This window comes from Pelophylax lessonae, assembly GCF_965119305.1.
Source record: "Pelophylax lessonae genome assembly, chromosome: 1".
NCBI lineage: Eukaryota > Metazoa > Chordata > Amphibia > Anura > Ranidae > Pelophylax > Pelophylax lessonae.
Window position 1 is genome coordinate 367,042,010 of NC_138768.1, and position 9,191 is coordinate 367,051,200.

A 9,191-nucleotide genomic window follows, 5' to 3' on the forward strand; every position below is an offset into this window, starting at 1 on the left:
ATTAGTTTTTTTGACCTACGTAATCTGAAGGTATACAACCTTCTACCTGATAGATTTATTTTAACTTTGTAGGCAAGAAGGGCTCCCCTAGGAAGAGAACGGTGGCATGACTGATGTTAGAATGGCATGTAGAAAGTCCAAAAAGTCCAGTTGACTAATAACCCAGGGTTAGTGAGGCTTCACCAGGTAAGGACATCAGGCTGCACAGTTCCCACAGCTCTCTTCACTCAGCCCTGATGAAGGAAATGTAATCCAGAAGCATGCTGGTTATTCCTTGACAAAATTATAATAAACATTGTATGAGGCATAGCAGACATTTCTGTAGCTTATTTTGCAATAACCACTTGCACCTTTCTACTTCTTAAGACGTTGATAAAATGACTTGCTCCTATGCTAAATAGGAAGCCCATTTTACGTTTTAGTCTATAAAGAGTATAAAAATAATGTCACCTCTAAAAATGCTCTACGCACTTCCTTTAACCCTCTGGATTTACACATGGCTCAAAAGACCTTGTGCTCAAATTCTACATACTACATTTTGTGTAATCTCCCAGCCTCTTTAGATACCTATCTGGTCTCTGCATTGTGATGTAGGTTAAGGGAGGCCATCTCCACATACTAATGCTATAGTTTCATCAGCATCTGCTATAAAATAGGGTAGAGTACAACACATCCAAATTTCCCAGGTGCTCTCACAGAAGTAGGAATATTGCAATAGGGTCGTAGTGGGCACTAACAGGACATTAGACTAAAACAATTTTAAATTATAACATAAAATACTGTTGCTGTGGATATGTAACAAAATGATATGTATTCATGCAACAAATTGAAAATCCAAACAATACTCTTGTATCATTGCTCAAAAGCATTCAGATGAAATAAAAGCAGCTGGAATTTTCTGTTACGAATCACTCTCTTTCCCCCCCAAAAAAAGACTTTACCATGAATTGCTTTTACCAGGAACAGTAGTTGTCTTTATTTTGATTGCTAGATTGTTACAACAAAGAGTAAACTTTTCATCTTTTTTCAAACTTTAAACTGGCTAGATTAAAACTATAGTGTGAAATTTGGGTTTCAGTTTGGCAAGATTGTATTACCTGCTTGCTGATTGTAGTCCTTTAAACTGTGTGACTTTATGCCAATCACTAGTATACAGTAAACTGCTCTGTGCTGAATTCACAGAATAGGCTAATTGATATGGTTAACACTGCTAATTATTGATCCATGTTGAGAGGGAGAGAGCTAATTCAGCAGCAAAATGTCAGAAATTATAATATAGTAATTTAAGAAGCAGACATTATGAGAAAAGAATTACATATGGCATACATTTAACCTGCTCCTTTACTTTATTCTAAAGTATATATTTTTAATATACTACTACTTACTTAAAATGTATATGATCCTTTTAGTCTCCCAAAAAAGTGTACCTGAAGTTCCCTGCAAAAGCAGAGGTTACAGTATATACTCACCTTGCAGGCATCCTGTGTCTATTAAAGTCCTTCCTTTACAGGGCTGAAGCCCCTTTGAGTCTTTTTGCTTTATGATTCCACTAGTGTCAGATGCCTTTATCCCCTGTCACCTGTCGTGGGACCTTTCTCCTTCCCCTATATCCCTGGTTAATCCTTTTGTGTCTTATGAAGGCTGCCGCGCTAGACCAGAGGAAAAATGGGAGACAGGGGCACCAGGAGAGGTGAGTATATGCCCCCTTCTAGTGCAGGAAAATTCTGGTATGATGTTTTTTAGAGACGTAGAGTATCTATAAAGCGTACAGTCATTTTTTTTTTATAATTTTTGGATAGAGTGGGGGTGCATGTAAAGCCTAACTTCAACCTTCTGTCACTTTAAAATAGCTTGTTTGGACTAAGCTGAGCTGGTCCAAACAAACTGTTACCCTCACTAACAGATGTGCTCACTGTAAGCTCTTTATAAACTCTATGTAGAATCAGCTAAATGCAGTATACAGTGCTGTGTTCTGGCAGTGGGACAGGGACATTCCATCCTGCTCCGGGAACACAATTGAGTTAGCTATTGATAGGAAGCTTTGTATTTTTATGAAGGACTAAAAGGCTACTTCTGATTGGCTGAGGTAGAGATCATGACATCATCCACCCACCTCTCCACCTCAGCCATATAGGGGAAGCCTTGTAATAATTCATAAAAACACAAGGCCTTCTGTGAATGACTGAGCAGTGCTCAACCTGTCTTGATTTTGTTGTGAGACCAGAACAGGAAGTCCTCATCCTGCTGCCGAAACATAACACTGTATACTGTGTGCAGCTGATGCTGCAGACAGTTTGTACAGTGCTCACAGCCAGTAACTCTATTAGTAAAGGTAAAAGTTCATTTGGACAAGCTAGGTCCAAGCAAACTATTTTAAAGTGACAGAAAGCTGGAATTAGGCATGATAAGGTAAATATTGCCTTTTTATAAAGTTATTATTGATGTAACATGTAGGGTGGAGTGCCACAAGAAATACAGCTAGCTGAGTGTACTTAATGCGTGGAGTCACAGCCCAATTCATGTGATTGCTGGAGCTATCAGTTGTATTCTGCAGAGAGCCATGAGCCACGGGATGCATCCTGCTCTAGATGCGATAGTGAGCGGTGTTCTGCCTCTTCTACAGTGATGTTTATCAGTGTGGTTTTAACACGTTAATAGAGAGATTATTACTTTTATACAAAGATCACTATTTCTTGTCCTTTGTATCCTTTTTGAGGCCGGATTTACTACCCTGGACCTGACCAGTTGAAAGAGGAGAACAAATAAGCCAACAGTGTAGATGAGCTTTTAAAGGGAACAAGCACTGTAAGACCGCTATAATATGAAGGTCTATATCATAGGGTGAGAGTGCAACTATTTGCTTCTTGTTGGTGGTGGAGATTTACACATACACACTGGGATTTGTTGCCGATTCAGGTAGAAGGATTTTCATATTTTTTGAAAGAAATGACAATTATATTTTGGCACAAAATAATATTTTTTTCACGGTTATATATCATATATATTTATGGCACTGTATATCTTACAATCATAAATAAAATATTGCAGGTATTAAATATTAAATTACAAATAAATACAATAAATAAGCGAAAAATCCATCAAGAAAGTGAAGTCACTGTGTGCAAATTGTGCAAAAAATAATAAGAATGCTATATTAAACAATAAAGTGCATTGCAGCATAAACCATATCTGGATTTATTAAAGTACATAATAATAATAAAAATAATTATAAATAAAGCCCATACAGTTCAAAGAAAGTTGATAAGACGATCTCTGGGGCTTATGAAAAATCCACCAAAGTGCAAAGTGTGGAATCTCCTTAGATATAATATCTATAGTGTTATCACTGGTGTGTCTGACCTCCACCGATGTGTGAGGAAAGGAGGAGGCTTACCAGAAAAATAGGACCCAATAGAGCTTACACTCTTTGGGTCACTCACGCATATAGAGATAAATAGTTGTCACAGTGTCTCTAACGCTGGAATGCCTTCAGTGATCCTCAACAACCTCCAAACACCTCTCATCAACCGTGCATAAGTATCAATGGATGTCCTCTTGTGATTCCAACCGGGATGTCCTCCACATACAGTAAGCTCAATGAAACAAAAAGCTCACATAGTGTGTATCAATATAAAAAAATATTTATTCTAAAAGTAGGAAGACTTACAGTATCCAATATAAAAAAGCGCTTGTAAGTTGCATGTAGAATCCTGGACAAAGTAAAAGCAACACCTGTAGCTGACCCTGTATATCTTGCAAGTATTGTATATTATCACAGTATTTTATTCATTTTTGTTCTGTAAAATATTTAGAAGCATGGATTTGATTTTTATTTCTTTATTTTAGCATAGCACATTTTGTAATATATTTATAGAAAGTTGGTGAAACTTTAAGTGCTGCAGCCTTCTTTTATCACATAATTTCAGAGACAGAAGGTGAGCAAAAAGATTTTTATTATATATATATTTAAAGTGTGATGACACTGCCACTTTCAATAATAATAAAGATATGCAAAACATTTAAAAAATATATCGGACAAAAAAAGTCTCCCAACTTCAAAATCAAACTAATTATTCAAAATGTACTGTATGTGTGTGTCAATTTTAAGGCAGTTTTTTTTAGGAAGCACATGATCTGAAATTGCCTTAAAGAGTCATTGTGCAGTTAACCGAAACCACATGGAGGCTGATTTACTAAACAAATTGAAAATGTTCACACAAAAAAGATTCACTTAAAATAATAACTTTTCATTACATAGTATTAAAATAATCTTACAGTATTTGTTTAATAGCATTAAAACCCCTCCTAGACTCACAGTTAGGTCTACGCTACTTCAGAGCGATTTCAAAGACACACATCAGTGCAATTTGCAATGCCGTGTGAACGGGGGATAAGACTGAGACTAAGCCATGTCTAAAATTAATGTAACAATTTTTTCTAAAAAAAAAGTAAATAAGTAACAACTGTCATTTTATAGATATAATGACATCATTGGAATAAAAAAAAAAATCAAATGTGTTTTCATTACTTGGAAAAGTACATAAAATACATGTTCCAAAAAGTTATTTTCATAGTTGTATGATCTTTAAGTCCTACTCCTCACAGCAAGCACCCCCCGTCCTCCACATCTTTCTAAAGTTTTCATGCCAGTCCAGTGATGTACATAGTCTTTTTTAGATCTTTTCCTGGCAGTGGGTGGTCAAAAATTCTCTCACAACCAATATACTGTACTTTAGGCCATTTTAAAGCAAGGAAACCGATCAGGCTTACCCTCCAGATTTGCATATTAATTGTGCAATCTATTAAGGTTTTGCAAGATATTGGCAAAACAAAATTTAAAAAATAGAGTGTTCAGTTAATGCTCCAGTGTATTGCAGATCAAATTAGTCATATTGTATTTTCAACAATAAAGCCCACCTTGACCTCAAGGGCAGGTGGAGTACCCCAGGCTAGGTGGAGGTGGAGTACCTCAGGTTAGCATTTCACGCCAAGGTGCCCTCCTCAGGCAATAGTGGAAAATGTTAACAGATGGGCACCAGTCTCTTTTAGGTGCAAAATACAGTAAAAGGAGTTTATTATATTTCACTCAAACTCCAGGGAGAGATGAGTAGAGAATTCAACCATTACTGACCTGCATGAAGGCAGGTTGGAAAATGTGTATGTAGTTAGCTGCTCCATCGCCAGCCCAGGCTGAGGAAAGGGTTAAACCTATTTGGCTCAGTTCCTGGCCTTTTGGTTTTGGTGGGCCCACCTGTTATATAAAAAGGGACAACAAAGATCAGGGGGGGGGGGGGGACATGGGTATAGGTGGATCGTAGACTCACATGTGAGCGCAAGTGTGGCGCTGAAAAAACCAGGAATCACAGACAGCATCCAAGCCTAGGACATCGCCGCTAAGGACTCTAACCCCACGGAGGCATGTCACTATGCTATCTTAGTTAAGATTAGGGATAGGATGTTATTTGTGTTGTACTGACATGCTGCATTTTTACAGTAAAGTTGCATTGACCATTTTGAGCCTGGTCTGAAGTTATTCAAAGGGATGCATGTTGGTTCTAGCGTATTGCAAAAGAACCTGGGTCTGTAATTGCACTATGGGGAATAAAACAACATTACTAAAAGAGCGTTAACTCGGCAGGACACAAGTGGAGGAATGTAGTTGCTATGAGCAACCAAGTAAAGAAACAAGGTCCAAGCAACCAGTCATTAGGTGTGGTACCTGTTAAGGTGGCAAGTCCTCTTTTAGCGAGGGGGCCAATGTTCTGGCTCCCTCCTTAGAGATCTGACTCCCATGGCAATCTGGAGCATTCTAACGTTATGGAGATCTATGGCCTGGTCACAAGGTTTGGTAAGTAAAGGGTTAAATTAGAGTATGCCATGTGCCTGGTGGGACCCTATTCTGTTACTGGGAGTGAGGTAGCAGAGGCACGCTGGACTGGTGGAGTGGGTGCAGGCTCAGCAAATTCCTCCTTATGCAAACAAACAGGTTACAGTGTGTAGTAGAGCTGCACGATTCTGGATAAAAAGAGTTTCACAATTTTTGTAGCGTAGAATAAAGATCACGATTTTCTTACTATTCTCGGCGTAACGTTATATTTCACATTATACAAAAAAATTTGGCTAACTTTACTATTTTGGTTTTAATTTATTACAATGTATTTTTCCCCCAAAAAATTGAGTTTGAAAGACTGCTGCGCAAATACAATGTGACATAAAATATTGCAACAACCGCCATTTTAATCTCTAGGGTTTCTGCTAAATTTATATATATAGGGCTCAGAAATAGAATCAGTCAGGAGGGAGCAGAGGACTGAAGGCAGTTGTAGGGTCAATAGCGACAGTAGGTCAACAACATCAATTGGCGGGTCTGTGCGGGAGAACAGCAGACCAAACAGAAATAAACAAAACCGCCAATCACGTTTAACTTCCGTAAAACTAAGAGGGGTATATGCTAATGCCAGGAGCCTAGCTAATAAGATGGATGAGTTGGACATGTTAGTACATGAGGAGGACATAGACCTTGTGGGAATAACGGAGACTTGGTTCGACCCCTCACATGACTGTCTGGCCAATATCCAAGGGTATTCGGTGTACCGGAAGGACAGGGTTGGTAAAAGAGGGGGAGGGGTATGTCTCTATGTCAAGAACAATATAAAGGTGCTAGAAAGGAGTGACATTACGGATGGGATGAGCATGGATTTAGAATCTGTGTGGGTTGAACTCGATAGGGAAGAAGATAAGGGAAAAGTAGTTGTGGGGGTTTGCTATAGGCCACCTAACCAAGGGGAGGAGGTAGAGCTGGAATTTTTAGCACTAATAGGTAAAGCGGCAAAACTAGGATCAGTCATCATATTGGGGGACTTCAATTATCCCGACATTGACTGGGAAGAGGGGACTGCACACTCGCATAAGGCCCGGCTATTCACGGAAACCTTACAGGATAACTACATGTCGCAGTTGGTGGATTCCCCTACTAGAGAGAATGCTATCCTGGATCTATTGATCACTAATGACCCAGACATAATCTCAGAGGTAGGAGTCCAGGACAACCTGGGCTCTAGCGATCACAGGATGATCACATTTAGTATAAATAACAATATAAAAAGGCAAGTGGGGAACATAAGAACCCTAAACTTCAGAAGGGCAGACTTTCCAAAATTGTACTCATTGATGGAAAGGGTAAACTGGGACCAAACCCTGGGATCACTGACCACAGAGGAAAAATGGGAATGCTTTAGAACAATAATAAGCAAAGGCATCTTGCAGTGCATTCCTATGGGGAATAAATTTAGAAGAGACAAAGCCAAACCTGGCTGGCTAAACCGTAGCGTTAAAAAACTTATTAGGGGAAAAAAATTGGCCTTCAAGAAATATAAATCAGAGGGCACCGTATCGGCCTTCCAGCAATACAAGGAGGAAAATAAGAAGTGTAAACACGAAATCAAGATGGCTAAAATCAACTTTGAGAGACAAATAGCGGAGGATAGTAAAAAAAACCCAAAGAAATTCTTTAAATATATCAACAGCAAAAAAACTAGGGCAGAGCATATTGCACACATAATTAGCGATGATGGGAGGATGGTTACAGAGGACACTGAAAAAGCAACCGTGCTGAATTCTTTTTTCTCGTCAGTCTTTACGCAGGAAAAGGAAGGGTACACTGACCATGACTGTATGGTTAGTATTAATACACAGGACTTGCCACTATGGCTAACAGAGGGGGAAATCAGGGAAAGACTGGATAAACTTAACACAAACAAATCACCAGGCCCGGATGGCGTGCATCCGAGAGTGCTCAAGGAACTCAGTATGGTTATATCTAGACCACTGTTCCTGATCTTTGCTGACAGTATTAGGACAGGAGATGTACCAGGGGATTGGAGGAAGGCTAACGTGATTCCGATATTCAAAAAGGGCCAGAGACATATCCCGGGAAATTATAGGCCTGTCAGTCTGACATCAATAATATGTAAACTTTTGGAGGGGATGATAAGGGACTATATCGTAGAGTATGCTAAAGACAACAACATCATCAGTAGTAACCAGCACGGGTTTACAAATGGGCGATCTTGTCAAACCAATCTCTTAGCATTCTACGAGGAAGTGAGCTGTGAGCTAGATAGGGGGAGACCAGTGGATGTGGTGTACTTGGATTTCGCTAAGGCGTTTGATACAGTTCCCCACAAGCGCTTAATTTATAAAATAAGGTCTGCAGGTATCGACAGCAGGGTTTGCTCTTGGATACGGAATTGGCTAAAAGGCCGTGTCCAAAGGGTAGTAATAAACAGCGCATACTCAGACTGGTCTGAGGTAGTAAGCGGGGTGCCCCAGGGCTCAGTCCTGGGACCAACCTTGTTCAATTTATTCATAAACAGCATTGAGGACGGGATCAGTAGTTCGTTATCAGTTTTTGCAGATGACACAAAATTGGCCAGGGCAATAACTGCACAGCATGAAGCAGATATCCTACAGAATGACCTGGACAAAATTACGGAGTGGGCAACGACATGGCAAATGAGGTTTAATGTGGAGAAGTGTAAGGTTTTGCACTTGGGGACCAAAAACATAAAAACACAATACACGTTAGGAGGGGAACCCTTGGGGAAATCAAAAATGGAGAAGGATCTGGGAGTCTTAGTTGATGATAGATTAGGCAACAGCATGCAATGCCAAGCGGCAGCTTCCAAAGCCAACAGAATATTAGCATGCATAAAGAAAGGGATGTATTCCAGAGATAAGACTATAATCCTTCCACTTTATAAAACTCTGGTCCGACCGCATCTGGAGTATTCTGTCCAGTTCTGGTCGCCAGTCCTCAGGAGGGATGTGTTGGAGCTGGAGAAAGTCCAGAGAAGGGCAACTAAACTGATTAGGGGGTTGGAGGACCTTACCTATGAAGAGCGGCTGCAATCGCTCGATTTATTTTCCCTGGAGAAAAGACGTCTGAGAGGGGACATGATAGCAATTTATAAATATCTTAATGGGGATCTCAGCTTAGAAGAAAAGCTGTTCATTCGAAGGAATTGCATGAGGACTCGAGGACATACAATGCGATTAGAGGAGAAGCGTTTTAACCTCAGGCAACGTGGGGGGTTCTTTACTGTTAGGGCTACAAGATTGTGGAATTGTCTACCACAAGAGGTGGTTTCTGCGGGTAGTATGGTGACTTTCAAAAGACTCTTAGACTTACA